The following is an 18,981-nucleotide window of genomic DNA, read 5'->3' on the forward strand; positions in this document are numbered from 1 at the left end:
AGGGTTCTTCCCAATAAACATATCCTTTCACTTTAATATCATCATCACCTACATATATCATACACATTTCACACCTATAATGTTTTATTTGATTCCAAAAACTTCATGGTGCTTTTTTTTGTCAATGAGTTTATTTCCTTTTCAAGCAAGTCAGCTGTCATGTGACAAAGGGTTTTAATTTATTCTTCTTAGGTCATGTACAACATATAAGGGTCTATTCACATGGCAGAATTCGCGCTTGCGGAATTCCACCTTGAATTAAAGGCAATATAGACTTCTATGGGATTCCACACTCCCCTTCACACTTCTGAATTTCCGCTTGCGGAATTCTGCTAGCGGAGTTCTGCAAGCGGAAATTAAGAAGTGTGAATGGGAGTGTGGAATCCCATAGAAGTCTATGGGCTTTAATTTGAGGCAGAATTCCACAAATTCGGTGGTGTGAATGGACCCTACAGGTACATTCACACGTACAGGATCCTGCGCAGATTTGATGCGCAGGATTTGTAACTGACGATTAGAAGCGGTGCTGTCATTTAGTTTTCATTTAAATCTGCAGTAGAAAATCCTGTGCATCAAATCTGCGGATCTGCCCACGATGGACACCTATTTGGTGCCTCAGATGTGCCTGCGCAGAGTTGCAATATGCTGCTACGAGCAGACACACTGTTACAATGTGCGATTCCCCATGCCTGCCTGAGCTAGGCAGAGAGCAGCCACGATGCGTGAGTATACTGTGCGTGCGCGGCGACTCGCACATCACAGTGTCTCTTGTAGTGGTGTGGTAGCCCTTGGGGGGTGTATGGTAGTGGTTGTATGGTATAGGTATATAAGGAGTTAATGTTAACCCTAGAGTTCGTGACGCCAGGCTGAGGGCTGGTATGCTGAATCAGTGTTCCGGCCTATCGCCGCCCTTCCCAGTAACGATAGGTGCATAAAATAACTGGAGAGAGACAGAGAGACAGAGAGAGAGAGAGAGAGAGACCGCTCCCTTATATGGGTAGGGGGCGTGGCAAATCTGATTGGTCCGAACGTCTGCCATTCACCATTACATGGTGTGATGGGATTGCTTACGTCACAGGGCCTCCAAAAGGTCCTTAAGCTAAATACCATAGAGTTCACCTCGTCACATGACCCACAGGCCCTGCAACGCTAATGGAAACAAGTTATTAACCATTTATTTACACATGTTATTCTATTTACATTAACCTATGAATAAATGAGAGATCTATACACTAGAATAGAGGCGACTACGGGTAGACTGGCTAACAGGGATCCCTAAGTCCTAGGGACTCTGGCTATGGGGACCCATAAACAAACAAGTACCGTATAGAATGTGGTACTGGGACACCACAGCGGCATATTGCCACTTCGAGCAGGCGCATCTGTGGCACCCTATAGGGGTCCAGCGTTGGTGGAACCGCATCGTAAAATACGCTGTGGATCCACCTGTCCGAATGTAGTCTAAGGGTGTAAAACTTGTATGTGCAGAACTTCTATAAAGCCTTACTCCAGTACTAAAGTTGTGTGGTAGCCTGGGGGTGTAGGGTATATGGGGTGAAGCTGTGCGGTAACTAAAGGGTGCTTGTTTAACCCTTATCAATCGTGACGCCAGGGTGAGGGCTCCTCTGTATATGCTGGTCCTATCGCAACCCGTCCCAAGAGCGATAGGGAGGTATAACAAATGATTGTCCACAACCGGGTTTTCAGAAAACTGTCCGAACTTTTACTGCAGGTTTTATGCAACATTAAACAGGAACAGTCTTTGTACAATCAGAGTCTATGAGGATCCTGACAGTTGGTTGGGACCTTGTGAGTTTTAAGCTCAGGAGATTTATATGCACTGTTCTGCAGGATTTAGGGGATTGAGTTTAAAAAACAAAACAAACAATCAAAAAAAAAAAAACACACACACATAACTGCAGAGTGGGCTGGTTTATTCAGTCATTGTAACTCCCATTGACTTTAATGTACTGTTGTGCAGCACTACAAGCTCGTGCTACTACGCTGTTTATATCATTTCAATGAAAAAGAAACAGCAGTTGCACTGAGTAAACAACCGGCTCCACATGCTGCTGCCGAATCCTTACAGACATGTACAGTGGAGCAATTTTCAAAACCCAGCCATGGAATTTCCTCCTTGCTAAAAAGGTAAGAATTAACCTAGGATACTGACTTCAAGGGTTTATCCAGTCATAAGCCTGAATTCTAGAATGTGCAGCAGAGAAAATGTGAAGACTTCTCTATTCTCTCCAGAGCACTTTACCGTGCTGCCAGGATGTGGTTAGATATTGCACTGACAAAGTGATAACCTGATAAAAGTACAGTAGATCCTGTGAGGGGGTTTTGCTGTCGCTCATTACATTGCAACTTTTTGGGTGACATGAGAGATTATTGGTTCTAAATATTCACATATATGATGTGTTTTCAGCACAGTGAGGGAGGTTTATTCTGAGTAGTTCTCCATAACAACCAGATTTCATCTTTTTCCAGAGACATTTTTGAAAATAAAAGCTAATAGTAACTCTTTAATTTTTTCTCTCTCAACTTAAAAGGGTACAAATGTCGACCCACCGCTTTATTCGGTAGGAAGAGTCGGGTCGCTGTTCTCGAGATTGCTAGAGGTCCAACCTCTGGAACGCCCTCAGACAAAATGGGCCAAAAGTATTTTGCCATGTGGCTTATGAGAGCTATCAAAGTACACTGGGTAAGATCTATCAAAACCTGTCCTGAAGAAAAGTTGCTAAGTTGTCCATAGCAACCAATCAGATCGCTTCTTTCATTTTTCAGAGGCTTTTTTTAAACATGAAAGAAACGATCTGATTGGTTGCTGTGGGTAACTCAGCAATTTTTCCTCTAGACAGGTTTGGAAAAATCTCATCCACTGTATTTACAAGGGTAGCGCTCTCCCCACCCCTTCCTCAGCATCCACCAATCACTGCTTAGCGGTACAAATAAAACAGTTTCCTCATGAATACACAAGACTTGAACCATGTGTCCTGTGTATTCTCTGATAAATAGCACAACATCTTTGTGTTTTGGCAACACAAATCTGTCTCCGTACTATGCTGCCCTTGCATATGGCATCATTATTTGATGACAGATCCACTTAAATTTTTACAGTGGATTTGCATACAGATTTGATATTATTGTTTTTTTTTAAATTTTATTTATTATTGTTGTATTGTAGACTTTCTATGGGTTTTCTATCAATCCACATACCATTTGTGTCAGTCGCCAATCAGAAATTAATAGGCACAGCATTAAAGAAGCACTTCAAGTTTTTTTCCCTCCCATATCATGCACACTTAGTCACTTACCATCACTAGTAATACAGTTCCACCTGGTTTATCCCAGCAGAGCTGCGTGTAGTTCATTGCTGTAACTGGGTCATGTGTCCACCAGCCTGACCCACGGAAAATAAATGTTTACTGTGTCAGAGGAAGTGGTCTGTCCTGTCCTGTGAACTATAGGCATCACCACCATCAAATCACTCCTAGACCCCTTTCCACACAGCTATATTTGTATACTGCTGCTATCTATGGGATCAGACTATAGTGCAGTTATACACCTCTCCTAAGGCTGTAGTCATTTGTTGCGCTTTTACAGCATTTTTTGCTGTGATTTTGTGGAAGTGTGTAATTTGGGAAAATCACAGCCAGATTGATAAAAAAAAAAAAAAAAAAAAAAAAGGGGGGAAGGGGCAATATTCAAAACAGCCTTTTTTTTGTGCCGACTGCGGTAGATTGGGTGAAAAAATGGTGCAAAACATATGTCCAAGAATTTTTCCTTGTTTGCACCATGTAAGACAATTATTTTATTTTTTTTTTAAAAGGGGACGTGCCCTCTGTAAACAGGGCATGGCTTAATTGCCACCAAATCCTGCACAATCTTAGTAAAGCTAAGCAAGTCTGAACGCAGCCTGAAAACTTCAGATCTGTATAGCAATATTTCCTTTAACAAATTTCTTTGAAAAAGAAAACACAGCAAAACTACACTTAATGTGAACCATGAGTCTCATCTGGCTAGACTCCAGCAGCCAACTGACCTGCTGTGATGAGACTCTACACACTCTCTTGGCAAAGCCAGTGGATTCATGAGATATGTAGGCGACATGAGAAAATCATTTAAGAGAACCTCTACATTATTCTCTAATAATAGCCTATGCTGCGCTATATAAGCAAAAAAAGAAATTTCCCTTAGTGCAATTTTAAGCTGAACGCTCCCTGTCATTTATTTTAGGGATTGCTGGGGGGTCTCTGCATTCGAAAATCCCACTGATCATAACTTTGGACGAGTCACTATAACAATTATTTTTTTTTTTGGTACCAGTATATGAAAACTGCAGAAGCACCTTACCATAGTTTATAGCGACTGTAGGAAAGGTTTCAGCTTGCCTGTTAGTGTTCAGAAACACTGCCACATCTCAAATAGAGGAAATTAGAACACAGGTGAAATTACAGGCACAGTAAGGCCATGTTCACATGTTGGAATTTCCATGCCGGATTCCGCAGTGGAATTCGGCATGGAGATTCCGCTGTAGCAGAGTCCCATTGAATTCAATGGTACTCTGCAGCGCTGTGCACACGGCAGAATTTTAGTGCAATATGTTTTTTGATGGATGGGAATTCCATTTTCCATGTCCGCAGAATGAACATGCAGACTCCGCACTGAATGCATAGCCGTCTATGAGATAGCGCATTCCTGTGCGGTCCTAGCTTGCAAAATGTCGGCACAAAGATTTCTCGTGTGGACATTCCGACGTGTGAACATAGCCTAAAGGTAACCAGGAACAGGTCAGGTATCCACTGAGAAAGCTGGAGTTTAATTATAAAGTCGATTTCACAAGTGCACACAGTTTTTTGGCTACAAGACAACAATATTAAGAAAGTTACAAATAAGCCATGACAGGAAATACAAGTAATAGGTTTTCCTGCCAAAGTCAATACTACACAATTTGGAATAGAACATTAACAAGGAAATCTACCGTAAATAAAAAAAAGGACATTTTATCCTGCAAGTGTTGAATTTGAGAAATGGAGCGTTAAGTATATTCCAAAAATGGCACCCCATGGGGTTAATACCACTATATATATTTACTGTACTTTAGAAGGAACTTCATGTTCACCTAGTAAAAGGATTCTTTTGTAGTTGTATGGTATGGGTGAACAAGTATGCTATTATCACCATGTCACAACCTCCCTGAAGCTTGGTATAACCTTTCTTTTGTACTATGTACACATATTTGTAGAAGAGGCTATGCAAATCCTTCTGACGCAGGTTGCTACACTAGAAACTGTGTGTTGGCACCAATATTTAGCTGTGTCATCAATGGCCACGGTCAGTTGCTGAGCCAAAGCCAGAAGTGGATTTAGCAAGAAGGAGAAGTACGGTATATGTCCTTCCTTGATATTTCTTTCCTTTTGAATTTACTCCTGGCTACAGCGGTAGTTTTCCAAAAAGCTGCCATGCGTGACAGTATCCTAAAAGGAGTACTCCACCCACAGACATCTTATCCCCTATCCTAGACATGACTGAAGGGGGCGTGACGTCATGTCTCTCACTGTGGGATCCCAGAGTTCTATACATACTGTTTAGAATGCCGGGGGCTGCAAGGAGATCGCGGGTTCCCAGCAGCAAGACCCTATTGATCAGCCAACTTATCCCCTATCCTTTGGGCTATGTTTACACGGTGGACAATTTCTGGGCAGACATTCTGCAGACAGTGGGAGCTGGCAAAACATGCTGGCACTAGGACAGATTAGAAATGTGGCATCTTCCTAGATGGCAACGCATTTATGAGCAGATTCTGCAGAAAGAATTGACATGTCAATTTGTCAAAGGCCATGGAAATTCTGATGTGTGCAGTGCAGCAGAATCCCATTGAAAACATTGATATATGACTCGGGCTGAAAGGAAAACAAAAAGGAGGTTGACTTATCCGGCCTGCTCTCCCATGTTACAGTTTTCCCTTTTCTTCCTAGTTTCTAGGACATTTGATGCAGGTAGGAAATTACCACTCAGCAAATCATTGTGTAAGGGTACGTTCACACGGGCGAATTTTTTTGCGGGTTTTCCGCTGCGTATTTGAAAGGGGGCGGGCTCTTCTCGGCTGTCCGCAGCAGATTTTCGGTGGTGGAATTTACGCTGCGGAAAATCTGCTTTGGACAGCCGAGAAAAGCCCGCCCACTTTCAAATACACAGCGGAAAATCCGCAAAAAAATCCGCTCGTGTGAATTTACCCTTAAAGTGGGCAACTGCTACGTCTGTGAACCATCACAGGAACAAGGAAGAAGAGGACCACAGATGTTGTTATTATATAGGTTATTGAATAATTCCCTGCTACACCATATATGGTTACTTTCATTGTCACTTTACCCACAGTAATAATTTGTTTGTTCTTAAGTACTTTGATCTCTCACTTCTTGCGATTTTTGACACTTTTTTGTTGTTACCATCCCTATGATGGTCCTAATATATTAAATTTATTCAATTTATTTATTAATTTAATTGAGGGTCACATTATTATCACTATTTACACACTATCACTAGTGTCACTTCACCTCCAGATATATATATTTTTATATATATGTTTTATGTATATATTCTTTACATATATATTTTTCATTATTTACTTATTTTATTTCTAATTAATTCTCATTCATTTTTTCATCAATTTTTAATTTTTATGTATAATCACACTTCACTGTTACAATTATGGCAAAGAGTACACTCTATTTACACTTGATATTTTCATTATTTTTACGTCAATTCCCCAAGTGTATACACATTAAAATAGTAACCACGTGTGGCTATATGCAGGGGCTTATAACTAACCAATAAGCGCATATAGACTGAGTACTTTTATTCATTACTTGAACTAATGCTGTAATTATTTTCCAACCTATGCCTTGTGAGTTGCTGTTTGTTATTATAAGTACATTTATTTATAAGTTTACATATATATATATATATATATATATATATATATATATATATATATATATATATCTATCATGACTCATCTTATCGGTTGCTATGTGAGGCTAGATTGATGTCAAGATAATGATGTCATAAGGCTCGGTTACTTAAACTGCAAAATATAGGTGCAGATAGGGTTATATACCTATTGTCTTTGTGCAATTTCTAATGCAAGGCGCCGATTTCTGATTGTGCGCATGCGCGGGGCCCTTTTCCTGGCACGGACTCCCCGGGCGTCAAAAGGCCGTGCGCGCAGGTCCGGAAGTGATGCTTTCGTGACCTGCGGGTACTGGCTGTGACGCGGCGGTGAGCGCCGATTCCATCCGGGTCGGGACCCTGCGCATGCGCCGCACAGCACAAATCGGCGCGCAATATTCATAACAAACACAGTATAAAAGGGAGCCATGTACAGTCGGGTGACGAAACGTACGTTGGGACGGTGGTTACAGGCTTCCATTATGGGTAAGTGAGGATCATTGAATTATTCATTATTGATATACTTTGGGCTCATTCTCAATACTAATTATGTGATAGAGCAGTTAGCTTCACATTCACTATACTGGGGCCCTTTCTGAACCCCTGGTTACTTCTTATTGAATAGGAGCCATATTACATCATTTCCTGACCTCACTATATATACATCCATTGTGATTACTTTTACTGTACCTGATCCACCTACGGGTTTTTTGGTTGTATCTGAGACATCTCATTTTGTATTGCTTTATACATACACATCTGGTATTTTATCCTTATTGAAATTAGTCACAAATGTGTGAAGTTTTTTAACTTTTTGGATATAACAATAAAAAATGTTGCATATTTATCAGTAGCACTTGCTCTTTGTTTGAGTTTTTTCTCTTCTTTTGCATAAAAAAAAGGACTTGAGGCCGTAATACAAATGCAAAAACAAGGCTATATTATAACTTTTTGTGGCAGTTTTTTTTTTTTGTCAAATCCAATAGTGTATTTAGAAGGAAGGATAATTCTTTCCTTAATATTTTACTTATGTCTTTGAACTGCCACAACATGGTATGTGTGAACAATTCCCTCCTTAAAAGGTTTTCTAGGACATTCATTTTGAATATACTGTATTAGGCTAGGGCTACACAGTGACGGGCCACAGCAGTGGTAATGAAAGTAAGAGGAGTCATGTTCCAGAAATCCAGGTTACAACGTAACAACATTCCCATTCTTTAGCTGAAAAGTGACACTGAGATAGTTGGCTGCGCAAGCTGCATCATGGCTAAAGTCTCAGCATAGCACTGGCATAATGATGGGGGTCCAAATGGGCTGAAAGGATGTCTTCTACATTGTTCATCTAGGCACAGCACCGTACATAGAGTTAAAGGGGTTTTCTGACCATAGACATCTTATCTCCTATCAAAGGCATAGGGGGATAAGAGGTCTGATCATGGGGGGGGGGGGGGGGGCGTTGCTAAGACCCTCTGTGATCTCCGGGCAGCAGCCAGCATTCTGTAGAAAGCTGCTGCTCCAATCTCAGAAACCGTCTGAGTTTTTGGGACTGAAAACGTGACATCACGACCCCCCACCTCCCATAGACATGAATTGAGGTGGCATGGCGGCTCGGGGGGGGGGGGGGGGGGGGGGGGGGGTACCATACCATACTTTAAAGGGGTATTCCAGGCCAAAAAACTTTTTTTATATATCAACTCGCTCCAGAAAGTTAAACAGATTTGTAAATTACTTCTATTAAAAAATCTTAATCCTTCTAATAGTTATTAGCTTCTGAAGTTGAGTTGTTGTTTTCTGTCTAACTGCTCTCTGATGACTCACGTCCCGGGAGCTGTGCAGTTCCTATGGGGATATTCTCCCATCATGCACAGCTCCCGGGACGTGACATCATCATTGAGCAGTTAGACAGAAAACTTCAGAAGCTAATAACCAGTTTATATATATAAAAAAAGGTTTTGCCTGGAATACCCCTTTAAGGCTGTGCATTGGTCTTCTTGGAAAAATAAGTTGTGTGATCATTCCATGACTGCACCCAGAATCAAAGATTGACTCCAACTCTCTGCCACAGAGGTCACATTGATCTCTGGATACTGGCAGCTACTCTGTAAATGTTGACAATTAGTCCTGTAATTGATGTCATGAAACTGACTAATAGAATAGAAATACATTTATCCACATCACACAGTGAACACAAATATTCAGTAACTTTCTCACATAATTCTATGTCTCTTGGACTGTGAAGAATAGACATTTCTATTCTTTCTGCCAACACCGGGATCGGGACTCAGGTGGTGCACAAGGCTTGACACTGGGTATCGTTTTGTCTTGTGTTCCTTAGAGAAGCTTACACAAGGCAAGGCACATTCAAATGTTCCTTTAATGTATACTATATGGAGAGGTAAGTCCAGTGCCAACATGCATTATTAAAAACTGTAATTCTTCTTCGGACCCTATGTGCCCTTACTTTTCTGGTTTTTAATAATTCACTTGAGCACTGGACTTTCTTTCTACTTCATGTAATCTTTCACACGTGAACATTTACAGTCTCTCCATGGTATATGTCATAAATGTCTGATAGATACAGGTCATAATTCCAATGAGTGCCCCCGGACCTTTCCCAGCCGGCTTATGTCAGTTAGAAATGGTTGGAAATCTAAAAACAGCAGAGGTGGGTGGTTTACTTAATTTGCCTAACTCCAGTTGACCAAATCAGGGTTGCATGCAATGCTATGCTGTTTACAAAACTCCCAATATCAATTTAGCTGTTTTTTCGGCCTCCCAACCATCTCCAGCAGCAAGAAGCAGGTCAGAAGGGGACCAGGTCCCTCGATCTTGAGATAGATGAGGGTCCCATCTCTGGAACTAGCTCCTTACGTAAATTTATGGACAATTTTTATTTATTTATTTAAATAAAATAAAAAAAAATGTAAACAAAATTTGAAGCTCAGCCTCCAAGGAAAAGCAATATACTTGAAGAGGCGCTCCTAACATGAATGTTAGGTATGTTCCTTTATTCAATTTCATCTTTATGGATACAGTTTTAGTTTTGGCTACAAACATAAATGCACGTACAATCTGCATTTTTAATCATTATCTGTCTGCTTATGCTAAGAATCAACATATACAGCAAATCCTCTCTAAGGCTAAGATTCCAGTTGTTTTTTTCACTGAAAAAAAAAAACGCCAGAAAAAACGCCAGTACAATTTCCTTCATCTGACGTTTTTTTCTGGCGTTTTTTGCATTTGAGTTGAAATTGCATTTTTGGCCCCTTTGGCATTTTTTTTTTTCAAAATGTGTTGGGTACAAAAAAAAATATAAAAAAAATATATAAAAAAATAAAAAGGATGCAGTAAGGATGGGAAAAATTCATTTAAGGAAATATATATATATATATCATCTATATCTATATAATGAACTTTTAATAAATTTTTAATAAAGTGTGTATGTGCGTTTCACTTTTTTTTCTCAAATTTTTTTTTTCAGGTAGTACTACTACTCCCAGCATGGAACAGACTTTCATGATGGGAGTAGTAGTACCTGTACTAATAGACATATCGCCCCGGGTGTCACTTCTGACACCTGTTGTGATCGTCCTATCTATAGCAGAGATGTGGAGCGGCTCTATACAGCACTCGCATCTCTGCTCTGTACTCCGGCCAGTGATGTGAATAGAACATCACTCATTCATATTTTCCGCCCAGAGTGGGGATTGGCCGGATGGTGGCAGCCAATCACAACTCTCAAATATGATGTTCTATTCATATCATCATACTTAAATATTGCCCCTGATTTACTAAGAATGTAGGGTTTTTGTCTGTCTTTTTTTTTTTGTCCACACCAGAAGGTACAAAAAAAAAAAAAAGTGGGAACAAACAACAGTGGCTCTTCAGGTCTGCGAAAATCTGAGGCAAGAGACACCACCCCAACAACCAGCCATGCAAAAGCATGAAATTTCCAAAGCATTTGCCGAATTCCTGAGAAATTGAGTTGGGTGTAAAATCTGCTCTGTGAACCATAACAAATTTATTTAAGAAATTACACACTTTCACAATTTGGTAATACCATTTGAGCATGGATTTTGACACTGAGGATGAGAGCCGTAGTGACAATATTCTACAAACCAGATGGAAGAAAAGGTTGAAAGTGGATTATGTTAGCAATCCTACAAATAAAGTTGTGCAATAAATGAATAAATCACAGATAAAGTTAGAAAATACTAACATGGAACAATGCAAACATCAATGTAAACAGTAAAATTTCCACACATTTAAGTTATAAAAATTTAATATTTGTCCATATATCCTATCAAGTCAGGAATATAAGTTCCGATGAAATTAGAGCTAAGCTAAGTGAACCAGTCTTTTTAATTTTGGTTTACCTAGTTTATGCATATTGCCAATAAGAACCATGCTGGGGGAAAAACCGACCATTTTGCCAGTTTTTGCACCCTCCTCTGGTAGTCTGTTTTCAAAATTCAGTTTTCTCCGCTTTTTCGTCGGGTTTTGGACAAAAAATAAATAAATAAATCAAACAACTGTGATTTTTGTAAAATGTCGGGTTACGCTCATTTTTTATAAGCCACACCCCTTTGTAGGGTTTTCTCAAACTCTCCTAGTGATTTGTGAGAATGTATAGATGATTTTTTTGTATAAACGTGTGGCAAAAAGTGTCGCACAGGCGTGCGCCTAAATTTAGTCCGCAAAACCAAATAAAACTGTCGGGTTTGGCTTGATAAATGAGGCCCATTATGTGTGAAGTTTATTTCTTTTTAGGTTTTATCTTGTTCTACAAAATCTGGATTACTAATATTACTGCCTTGTGGAATTTAGGAATGACAAATTAGTGTTCATGCAGTGACTTACTGTCCATATAATTCTATTATAGGCCATAGGAAACTTGGGTAACAACCACTATGTTAGTTACAGCTAACGCGAAATACTATTTTGTATACCTGTCCTGTGAAATTATCATTTTAGGCCATCTGAGGGATTGGCATATTCTGTCATATCAGGTTAGGGGCTAGGTTGAAACTCTTGAATGACTGGTTGGTCAACACAAAAGCTCCACGTCAGAAGACAAAAAAGCAAAAAAAAAAAAAAAAACACCACCTTTGGGGCGTGGACCGGTTAGACACCTTTTCTTTACAGTTACCATGTATTGTATGTGGAAACTAGAACAAGCATCTATAGATTTGCATGTGGTTTTCTCTAAATTAGGTCACACAAACCGACCTCAATATCATTATCGGGAATGAAGCTTTAAAAAAGGGGTATTCCAAGAAAAAACTTTTTTTTTAATTTTTTATATCAACTGGCTCCAGAAAGTTAAACAGATTTTTAAATTACTTCTATTAAAAAAAAATCTTAATCCTTTCAATAATTATCAGCTGCTGAAGTAGAGTTGTTGTTTTCTGTCTGGCAACAGTGCTCTCTGCTGACATCTCTTGTCTCGGGAACTGCACAGAGTAGAAGAGGTTTTCTATGGGGATTTGCATCTAAACTGCGCGGTTCCCGAGACACGTGTCATCAGAGAGCACTTAGACAGAAAAGAACAACTCAACTTCAGCAGCTCATAAGTACTGAAAGGATTAAGATTTTTTTTTATAGAAGTAATTTACAAATCTGTTTAACTTTCTGGAGCCAGTTGATATATGTGTGTATGTATGAAGTTTCTTCCTGGATAACCCCTTCAATGAAAAAAACCCAATAAAAATCAAGTTAAACGGAATAAAGCCTTAGATAACACAATACTGTATTTGAGTAACGCAAACTGTCTAAATCATGGGAAATTTGAAGTCCCACTAGTCACATGCTGATGTGTAATATACGATCGCTATTAATAATAAAGGGAAATAATACCACCAATCTAACTAAAACATTACAGTAAATAGGACATGATTTGTATGTGAATGTAGACAATTTAACACATACTATGCCCATTAGTATATTGGGCACTTTTATTAATACGTTACACACAGTCCTACTGGAACTGTCCAATACTGTACTGTCTAGAAAAACTTTTTTTTTTTTTTTGCCTGATCTGTATTTAATAAACACAAGCAGAAATTCATTGACACATGACGACTAGAACTAAAACTAACATAAAATAAAAAGTAACAGAGCAAGAGAAGTTGTCACATAAAACTTTGTTAACCATAAGATATAATGGGGGGGTATTCATCTAAATTGGTTGTTCTATGTGTTTTTTTTACCCTATTTTTTTTTGAGCGGTGTTTTCTACGCACTTGCGCCAAATTTATCATTTGTGGCACGCTATATCGTAACTTTGGCGTTTATTGGGGTTTACTAGCCAAATCTGATGGTATAGCACCTTTTTATGTCAGTTTAAAAATGACTTTAAATTGTGATAAAATTGCGGTATTAGTAACCGTTTTTGCAACAAAGTATAAAAGGCGCTAATAGTAAATTCCAGACCACTGCAAAAAAAAAAAAAAAAAAAAAAAAAAAAAAAGAAGCTGTCAAAAGTTGATTTGCAGCCGGTACCTGAAAACGACGTAATGACAAAAGTCGCAATGAAAAGTCGCAAATCGCAAATGTCTTAGAGGAAATGCGACAATAGTACGCAATAAAAGACGTGTCTATGCAATGATAAATACCCCCCAATGTCCTGTGCAGATAGAATTCAGAATGGCCAATATCATAGAACAGTGTTTCCCAACCAGGGTGCCTCCAGCTGTTGCAAAACTACAACTCCCAGCATGCTCGGACAGCCTTCGGCTGTCCGGGCATGCTGGGAGTTGTAGTTTTGCAACAGCTGGAGGCACCCCGGCTGGGAAACAGTGTCTTAGAAGCTAAGTAGGGTAAAGCTGTGCATCTAGCGGTGTATACGGATGATGGGAAGACTCTAATCTGTTCATGGGAAAGCCAGTGCATGTGCCTGCTGGTTCCCTTTAAGACATGCATGTGAACTGCACCCAACAGGCTATTAAGTTCAAAGTCACCAAAGAAGCTAAAGCACAATGTGGCTGGCACAGGGCTCTAGCTGAGGGTCATCTTACCTTTTGTCCTGATGTGCTTGGCCCTGGGGTGCAGTACTGTGAGCCCCCAGGATGTCTGAATGTGCTGAGCAGAGGAGAACTTGTGAGCAGACAGTTACTTCTAATGCTGCTGCTGCTGATCTTTAACCACACTTAAATCATTCAGGAAATGATCTGCTGCTAGTGAGAAGGAGGGTGCTGCCAGCAGCTCAGGAGGAGTCACTAGTGGAGAGAGAGACTGCAAGGAGGCAGGAAACAAAGCATTACCTGCACAGGAGGGAGGGGGAGGCTGACAAACAGGTGTATCCTAGTGGGAGGCAGGACTTCTCCTTCAGGTCCTAGACCTCCTACACCAGGTAGTCATCTTCAGAATACCACAGGGATGTGTCACTCCACGTCTGCCCAGCTCTATTTTTAGTTCCGTCATATTACATTTATATATCTATATATATATATATATATATATATATATATATACACACACACTTTTAATTCTGCAGTGCTGACTCTACTCTGACGTATTGCATTTCTGATTTCATAGCTTGAGAAAAAGTGGGAATTACATTAAAGCAGAGCTACAAAACCAGTTATGGAGTTATTTGCTATTCCGCAGATTTTCTAGCAGTTTTTCAGAAGTCAAGCGGAATTTCTGTGCTGTCAAAACACAGATTCAGCCCGAATTCAGAGTTCCAAGGACTAAAATGGGTCTCGGAACGAAATTCCAGAATCAGGAACATGAAAATGCTGCTTTGTGAACAGGACAGTGGAGTCACCATTGAAGATAACTTGCACTAAAATTTGCGGAATTTTCCGGAAGACTTCCTCCTGGAAAGTCCGCTGTTTGAACATAGTTTCTATATTGACAGCCTAGTTCATATGCGGTGCTTTATACACATAGTACACTGCTCAAGAAAATAAAGGGAAGTCTTAAATCTTTTTTTTTTTTTTTAATCAACTAGTGCCAGAATGTTAAACAGATTTGTAAATTACTTCTATTAAATCTTAATCCTTCCAGTACTTATTAGCTGCTGAATACGACAGAAGAAATTCTTTTCTTTTTGGAACACACTGCTGACATCATGAGCACAGTGCTCTCTGCTGACATCTCTGTCCATTTTAGGAAGTGTCCCGAGCAGCATATGTTTGCTATGGAGATTTTCTTCTACTCTTGACTGTTCTTGCAATGGACAGAGGTGTCAGCAGAGAGCACTGTGTTGCAAAAAGAAAATAATTTCTTCTGTAGTATTCAGCAGCTAATAAGTGCTAGAAGGATTAAGATTTTTTAATAGAAGTAATTTACAAATCTGTTTAACTTTCTGGCACCAGTTGATAAAAAAAAAAAAAAAAAAAAGTTTTACACCAGAGTATCCCTTTAATGAGTTACTTGCTATTCTGCAGATTTTTCGCAGTTTTTCATAATTTGAACGGAATTTCTGTGCTGTCAAAACATAGATTCTGCCCGAATTCAGAGTTCCAAGGACAAAAATGGGGCTCAGAACGAAATTCCAGAATCCGGGAATGCGAAAATGCCGCTATGTGAACAGGACAGTGGAGTCACCATTGAAGATAGCTTGCACTAAAATTTGCGGAATTTTCCGGCAGACTTCGTCCTGGAAAGTCCGCTGTTTGAACATAGTTTCTATATTGACAGCCTAGTTCATAGGTGGTGCTTTATACACATAGTACACTGCTCAAGAAAATAAAGGGAACACTTAGGCTAGGTTCAGACTACGGAATCTCCAGGCAGAAAATTTCCGCCCGGAGATTCGGAGTGTGGCCAGCGTCGGCTGAATCAGTCGGCGCTAGGACCGCGCGGACAGTGCAGTCTCCAATAGACTGCAATGTGTTCCGCGTGGATTTCCGCCAGAAGAAAGAGCACCGCCTTTCTTCAGGCGGAAATATCTAAGAGGATTTTCAAAGCGGATTTTCTGCTTCACAAATTCCGAAGTGTGAATTTGTGAACAGAAACCCCTTCACTACACTAGACATTTTAGCAAGCGGAATTTCTGACGGAAATTTTACGACTGAATTTCTGTCGGAAATTCCATAGTCTGAACCTAGCCTTAAAGGGGTACTCCGGTGGAAATCTTTTTTTTTATTTATTTATTTTTATTTTAATCAACTGGTTCCAGAAAGTTAAACAGACTTGTAAATTACTTTTATTAAATCTTAATCCTTCCAGTACTTATAAGCTGCTGAATTCTACAGAGGAAATTCTTGGTGTCATGGTCATGGTGTCAGCAGAGAGCACTGTGCTCCAAAAAGAAAATAATTTCCTCTGTAGTATTCAGCAGCTAATAAGTACTGGAAGGATTAAGATTTTTTAATAGAAGTCATTTACAAATCTGTTTAACTTTTTGGCACCAGTAAATGTGCAGTATGGAGGGGGCACTCTCGGTTCAATGAGCGTGCAATGGCCCAGATTTATCAAACTGTGTGAGAGAAAAAGTGGAGTGATTTTTTCACAGCAACCAATCACAGCTCAGCTTTCACCTTACCTCAGCTCATTAGCTGAGCTGTGATTGGTTGCTCTGGGAAAGTCACTCCACTTTTTCTCTCACACAGTTTGATAAATCAGGGCCAATGAGCGCACTAAAATCACCTTGTCATTACTCTGAAGGGTTAATCTAACAACACCATGGAGGTTTTTAAACATCTTTTGACACAATAGGTGCAATAGGTGAGGTTTAGGCACCATAGCTAGTGGTATAGGCTGATTCAGCATTAATTTACACAGTCATTTAGGAAATTCTTCATATGTGGCTTTATATGGCTCGGAGAATTTATCAAATATTGGGCAAAGTTTACAATTTGCTCAAGCAATAAGCACAGATTGAAACCAAAACCAACAAGAATAATTCCTAAGGCTAAATTTCTACTTGGTTTTTTGTCCTGCATTTTTTGGTTAGGAAAAAACGCCTGAAAAAACAGCAGTGCAATTTCCTGCGTCTGCTGTTTTTTCTGGCGTTTTTTCATTTGCGTGGAAATTGCACCTTGGCAGTTTTATTTGGTACCCAAAATTTGTTGGGTACCAAAAAAAAAAAAAAAAAAAAGGATGCAGCAGTGATGGAAAATTTTTATTTAACAAACTTTATATTTTTTATAACAAAATTGTAATAAATTTTTAATAAAGTGTGTGTGTCTCACTTTTTTTTCTCTATTTAAAAAAAAAAAATTTAGGTAGTACTACTACTCACAGCATGGAACACACTGTTCCATGATGGGAGTAGTAGTACCTGTACTAATAGACATATCACTCCGGGAGTCAGTCGTGACACCCGATGCGATTGTCCATAATATAGCAGAGATGTGGAGCGGGTCTATACAGCACTCGCATCTCTGCACTATACTCCGACCAGTGATATGAATAGAACATCACTCATTCATATTTTCCGCCCAGAGTGGGGATTGGCCGGATGGTGGCAGCCAATCACAACTCTGAGGAAAATATGAATGAGTGATGTTTTATTCATATCACTGGCTGGAGCATAGTGCAGAGATGTGAGCGCAGGAGAAAGCTGCTCCATCTCTGCAATAGATAGGACGATCACAGCGGGTGTCAGTAGTCATACCCGCTGTGATCTGTTCTTACCTGCAGGTTCTACTACTCCCAACATGGAGCACACTCTGCTCCATGCTGGGAGCTGTAGTACCTGCATTAATAGACAGATCGCAGCGAGTGTAACTTCTGACAACTGTTGCGATCTGTCTATTAATGCAGGTACTACAGCTCCCAGCATGGAGCAGAGTGTGCTCCATGTTGGGAGTAGTAGCACCTGCAGTTAAGGAAAGATCACAGTGGATGTCACTCCTGACACCCGCGGTGATTCTCCTGTATAATGTATAGATGCGGGCGGCCGCTCTTCTATGGTCCCCTGCACAGACGTATATATACACACACATATTCATATTTTCCACAGAGAGCTGTGATTGGCTGGAACCACCTGGCCAATCACAGCTCTCTGAGGGAAATATGAATAGGTGTATATATATATGTATATATACGGCAGTGCAGGGGACCATAGAAGAGCGGCCGCCCGCATCTATAGATTATACAAAAGGATCGCAACGGACCCGGGGCGATCTGTCAATTAGTACAGGTACTACTACTTCCATCATGGAAGAGTGTGTTCCATGCTGGGAGTAGAAGTACTACCTAAGAAAAAATTTAAATAATAAAGAAAAAAAGTGAAAAACATACACACACAATACATTGTTATTATTGTCGGCTACATTTTTAGGTCCCTACCCGCCCACATAAATTGATCCCTGTTTCAAAAATGAATAAAGATTTTGTTATAAAAAAGATAAATTACGTTAGATACAATTTTTTCCTTCACTACTGTATCTTTTTTTTTTTTAATGGTACCGTACGAAATTTTATTAAAAAAGGTATCTCCATGATCCCTTTGTCTGTCCACTGTTCTTCCTGTTCTGTACTAACTTATGCTACATGCTCACATGGTTTCTTATATGTGGGGGCTTTCTGCCCTCCCCTATTCTTAGTAACATTGTTTGCCTTACATGGGGCCTTAGGCCCACCCTTTGTTATTATACAGGGGTACCGGTTGGAGAATCTCTTCTCTAATTATCACTCTGGTTTATATGACTTGGATTGCTTAGTTTAAATGTCTGTTTTCAGTATTTCCTTTACTGTATGTCGCTACATTGTGGTATCGGTTACTATTTAACTGCCATTATTCTATGTTATTGTTTTTTTTTTTTTTTGTTATAACATTTAAAACCAATAAAACTTTTAATTGGAAAAAAAAGGTATCTCCATCCAAAAAAATGGAGATGTAAAAACGTCAAAGTTGAAACCCAAATATCGCTTTTCTTGGCGTTCTTTCACTCCCATAGACTTCAATGGGAGAAAAACGCCACGATTGTGACAAAAGCTAGTGGCTCAACATGCTGCGATTTTGGAAAACCACCAAGGAGCTGAAAAACATCAAAAAAGAGTGAAAAAACACCAAAAGGATTTATAAAACGCCAACGTGAAAAACGCAAATTGGAATACGAATTTTGCGAT

At 39.6% G+C, this 18,981-nt stretch overlaps 1 protein-coding gene across 3 annotated transcripts in view; it reads right to left on the reverse strand.

Annotated features, from left to right (window-relative positions):
- The window catches only part of GALNT6 (polypeptide N-acetylgalactosaminyltransferase 6), a 225,211-nt gene that overhangs the window by 42,902 nt on the left and 163,328 nt on the right, over positions 1–18,981 (reverse strand). The window contains exon 1 of one of the 3 annotated variants that reach the window (XM_056562683.1): positions 14,217–14,247. The exons of 1 other annotated variant lie outside the window; for it this stretch is intronic. The gene's annotated coding sequence lies outside the window, so the exon portion shown is untranslated. Of the gene's footprint in view, positions 1–13,970; positions 14,120–14,216; positions 14,248–18,981 lie in introns of those variants that run through there. One more of the 3 variants, XM_056562681.1, reaches the window with a different exon arrangement.

This window comes from Hyla sarda, chromosome 2, assembly GCF_029499605.1.
Source record: "Hyla sarda isolate aHylSar1 chromosome 2, aHylSar1.hap1, whole genome shotgun sequence".
NCBI classification, from domain to species: Eukaryota; Metazoa; Chordata; class Amphibia; order Anura; family Hylidae; genus Hyla; species Hyla sarda.